Source organism: Cryptomeria japonica, chromosome 8 (assembly GCF_030272615.1).
Source record: "Cryptomeria japonica chromosome 8, Sugi_1.0, whole genome shotgun sequence".
Taxonomy (NCBI): Eukaryota; Viridiplantae; Streptophyta; class Pinopsida; order Cupressales; family Cupressaceae; genus Cryptomeria; species Cryptomeria japonica.
In genome coordinates, this window is record NC_081412.1 from 469,277,679 (window position 1) to 469,283,047 (window position 5,369).

The window sequence follows — 5,369 nt, forward strand, 5'->3', positions numbered from 1 at the left end:
CAATTAACAAAGGATATTGTATCTTTACAGTAGGTTTTTATACATAGGCACAAATTACAGACTCATTTTTCTACAATTTACAAACTGAATTTCCTTCTACAATTTACAAAGTGGATTTCATTACCTGGTTTGCTATAGTTAGGTACTCGTTTTTGTTGTGGCACCTTCTACAATTTATCACAAGATATTGCATCTTTATAATACACTTTTATACATATACACAAATTACAGACAAAATTTGTGACCATAAAACATACATATAAAATCTAATCATAGTGTCCATAAAGCCAAAACAACTTACGTCGATAAGCTCAAACCTCAAATGGAAAACCCCAAATATAGTTAAATTTCTCTGCAAGCTACACTTTGAATTTCATATCCCATTTTTCACCACACATATACATAATCAAATCACATTGTCCATAAACCCAAAATATCTTCTCTTCATAAGCTCAAACCTTGTTTATCACAGGATATTGCATCTTTATACTACAAGTTTATATATATACACAAATTACAAATAGAATTCGCGATCATAAAACACACATACAAAATCTAATGACGGTGTCCATAAAACCATAACAGAGTATGTCAATAAGCTCAAACCTCAAATGGAAAACCCCAAATACAGTTTAATTTCTCTACAAGCTACACTCTGAATTTCATATCCCATTTTTTACTACACATATACAAAATCAAATCACATTGTCCATAAACCCAAAATACCTTCTCTTTATAAGCTCAAACCTCAAATGGAAAACCCCAAACACATATTGAAGCAAAAAACGCATGCACATACACACGCACACACAAACCCAAAAGACCTTACCTCGATAAGTTGAAACCTCTAATGAAAAATCCCAAATACAAAATAAGCCAGATCTCTAAATATCCTCTTCTTCTTCAAACAATCATCTATGAAGATGCAAAATCCTCTAACAGGACCTACGCCAAACACACAACCCAATTCACAATTTCATTTAAAAAAAAAATAAACAACGCAATGTCAATTAACAATGTTCATGAGACTAAAACACCTCACCTCCATTACTTTAAACCCGAATACAGAATGTAATAAACCCTCACAACCCTGCAAACACCAACCTAGACAATTTCTCGCTACCTTGCACATTACCCTTCTACACATTCAAACAATAACAAATGCTCTTTGTGCCCATACCCATGTTTGTTAAACACACACCGTAAAAAATGATCTTACAACAACCATTAATGCTTAAGGCAAGCAAATTAACTTCCTTGATAGGTGTACCACTGCCAACTCCACCTACCTCATTCCCAACATTCCTTCTGCCAAAACACACAGCTAAGTTTTTTCAAACTCCACGCCACATACGTGTCCACCTCCACATTTCCCACAAAACCCGCCAAAAACATTGCATTAAAAAACAAACATTTCTTAACCTTTTTCCGACACCGACGACTTCAAATTCTAACTGCTGGAATGACAATTTCCCAACAGATTGATAATTTTCCAAACAAAAACCCACACTGGAACCTATCAGCTCAATTACTTTTATCATTTATAAATGAAATAAAACCATATCCACCATCAATTATTCCCCTTATAATAGACCAAACAATCTATAAGACTATACACCTCATAAAAACAACTAGAGTCCAACTTTTCCTCTAACCAAACATCTAATCCAGTAAAGCAGACCTTTCAGTTTGGTACAAAAGGTGATGGATTTGGCCTTTACCCTTGATAAATGAGGCAAAGACATATCTACCATTGATTATAGCCGCTACAACAACTCATCCTACGGTTCATATCCAAAGCTTTAATAAAGAAGTGGGCTTAAACATCACCATCTCAAATAATTTAATTTTCAAGATCTGAATCAGTGCTCACCCCAACACTGGGGTGGGTAGAGAAATTGAAGATATTAGAACACGCCAACACACGAGCTTCTGGAGGTGAACAGTAAACTAGAGACCTCAAACAAATCTTTCTATTGGTCCATGTCAGCAAAGTCCACGTGCGTAGGGTTTGAATCACGTGGGCTATTGCTGAAATCCATCGGCGCCAATACCCAGCTTACTGTTTGACACTGACCTGGCCCAAAACTTTATCCAAAGTGAACCCGCTCTCGCTTTTAATGGATGAAAGTTTTTGAGAACATCATTAGGTTTTTTAGTTGCAGGTTTGAAGCTTGGAACAGATATGATAATGGTGGAGGAAGATATATAGCCTGTATTGCTGCAATGCCAACTGTTTGCATCTGCACCTGCACCGATCATATGCTTTTCTTCGATGCAGATGCAGATACAAACAGATAACACTGTGGCCTTCTCATTATAATCTTTCTATGGTTCTTAATGTGTGGCCTTGTAATGATATACTATATTTTTCTTTTGGGATCTGTAGCTTCCTGACATTCTGATACTTTTCTCTTGTTCTAACATTTACAGTGAAAAATTTCCTGTGGTGCTTTGTGTTGTTCAATCTTGTTCTGGCTGCATCACCTGTAGAAATCCGTGCCTTTTACTTGGCAGATAAGTATAAAATGTATTGCGTGGATTCAATGTATGTGACATTATCAGGCAAAGTAGTATGAAGGATGTTTTCCTAAAATAGAGAATTTGTTAGAGATATCAGATTTCCATAGTTTATGATATTGAACTTTTTTAAGCTTTGGGTTTTGATTGTGTTGATTCTTTTCATCAGAATGTAGAAAATTATATATTATGAATTGGGTAGAGGGTACTGCTTAAAGTACTGGCCTTCAATCGATTCTAGGACTTTTGGGTCCATTTTAACCGAGTTAAAGAACAGAAAACAAAGCTTATTTTGAAGTTTCTATCAAAGCAGCTTTTTCAGTCCATGGACTTTATTCAACTTCAGTCTTATTGGAGCTTTTGATACATAAATATATAGCTTGTTGCTGCTCATAGTATCATTGAATGCATTGCTTTGGTTTATTAATCTCCTGTATTTTTATATATGTTTGCTTGCTTTCACCATTGGTTTTATTTCATTTTCTTTAATCTCATCTACCCCTTAACAGAACAATTTGTTTGGTATAGGCGCTTAAGCTTTGTGAATCTTATCTTATGCATTACCAACGCCAGCATATTTTGGCCTTTTTTCAGTAGTTTCCTGTCTTTGGATGCCTGTACGTCAGCACATTCTCATTCTGGGCATAGAGTTCTCAAATTTGGGACCTTTTTCACTAGAATACTGAATCTTTGCTGCTATTTTTTTATTGGTTAAGCATACTACTGGATCTTTAACACTGATATGTGATTAAAACTGTTTTGGTTTGAGTGGCTTAATCAAACAAATTCTGCTTGGCTTTTTAATTTCACTTGGGTTACTACAAAACAAAGTTCGAATGGTGAAAGCTATTTAGAATATTTCTAGTATCTTCTCTTTTAGCTTTTTAAAGTGTTTAATAGTTAAAAGATGTTTATTTTTTTCAATAAAAATAAGATCCGTCGGCAAAAGAAGTGGACAGTCAAATCAATAATATCGTTATTTTAATAAGATATCATTAACCATTAAATTATTGAATGAACGAATGAATTTTCCATCAGTTTATGAGACCATTTGATAGTGAAGTAATAGGCATCTTTACTACATAACATTGGATAACCCTAAAAGCTATATAGCTTGTTTACCCTTTTGTTTGTTTATTCCTGCCTCATTAGCCTGACCAGTTGGAAATGATTAGAATTGACAATTTAAATTTTAGAGTGGTCCATATAGACACCATTGGTTCTTTTGACCTGCCCCATGCTGTAGATAAGTGACAACATCAAGCCTCTAATTAATCCTGGTGGTGAATGATAAATATCATGTTGTATCTTTTCATGATTATATGTCCATTGTTTGGGTGAAAAATTTACTGCTTTTCTTGACTAAGTAATTCTTTGAATAAATGCTTCTGGCTTTTTCTGTTTCTGTCTACTGTAAGCTGTACTGGTACAGCCTCATTGACCCATTTAATCAATCTGTGGAAGTTAACAGACTTTCCTCCTTCCTGTAGGTCATGAGGCTAAATTGGAAAAGGACTTTGTGGAGATATTCAGAAGAGGCTTAGTTGTAAAAGTACACACGTTATGAACGCTGCAAATGCATTGTTAAGAGGTTTGTTCATTATTTCACAAGGCCAACCTTCAATTTGCAAACAGAATTGATTGTCAGAAATACAGTCAATCAATGTACTTTTTATATTTGTGTCATGGAATTGCTAGGAGGAAAACAGGTTATCACTGCAATCCAAATAAGAGTTTAGTAAATTAAAGATACCCTCCTAACTTGTAGCATAGAGGCCAACTCTGAAATTGTCTTTTATTAATTTGGGTTGTAAGCATTAAGTTCTTTAAGAAGTATTGTTCTGTCAGCACTGTAAGTAATCTATTATGACTGAACTTTCTACCTCTAATACGTAAGTGAAGTGTGTTTATATTTGGGTATGATATTGCTGGTCTATAACTGTTATTTTTGTGTGATAGGATTGTTGTGGCATTAGATGTCTAACATTGTGATGAGTATTCGTGGCCACAGAAATTTTGATGGATTGAGTTGCTTCCACTTATTTGGAATATTTTGGGTATATGAAGTTTAGATTCTGTTCCTTGCCGATATATACCGTTTGGGTTTTGTGTGAAGTAGAAGTTTATGCTACTGATTCTTCAAAGGCGTGAAGGTTTTGGCTAGCGAAGTTAAATTCTGGATTCCAGTCTGTTGCTATATTAAGTTTTATTTATTTTCATAAAGTTATTTCAGTAATTCTGATTTAGTGTTTGTTCCTGATAAGAAAATATGATGCTTATATAAACATTTGTACAATATTTTGTAAATTTAAGTAATCAATAATAATAATTTTTTTTTTTAATAGTTTGCTACAATATTATAGACTAGTTTATATCTATAATATTACTTGTTCTACATGATATCAGAACAATATGAGGGTCATGGAGACATGTGAAAATATCCACCCAATGGATGAAAACAAATAAAGAGTTGCATCAACACATGGATGATGAATAATAAAAAATATTTACACTAGTTCAGATAGAATTATTTCGTATTGCATTAGTATGGTGTAGTAGCTGAAAATTCTAATGAGGAAGTCAAGTATTTTTTAATGGTGAATTCTAAAAAAATTATAGTGTTTCTAATGTACAATAATTTGAAATTTGTATTCTCAAAGTGAAATCAAATGCTTTATTTAGGGGAATCAAGTCTCTTTAATGGATTTTCATAAGGATCGTTTTTTATGCCATGATTTTGTCCCTTGTTTTTCACGCCACACTCTTTTTTAATGAATCACATTGAGCTGAGGATGAACGTACTGAGAGTTGTATTGGAGTGGCTCCCCACATTTGTCAAGGGACAAAAG

At 33.9% G+C, this 5,369-nt stretch overlaps 1 long non-coding RNA gene across 1 annotated transcript; it reads left to right on the forward strand.

Moving 5' to 3' along the window:
* Positions 1-2,171: 2,171 nt before the first annotated feature.
* On the forward strand, positions 2,172-4,443 carry LOC131079549 (uncharacterized). Its single transcript, XR_009113997.1, has 2 exons — positions 2,172-2,342; positions 2,434-4,443. It is a non-coding gene; the product is annotated as an uncharacterized LOC131079549 (long non-coding RNA).
* Positions 4,444-5,369: the final 926 nt, after the last annotated feature.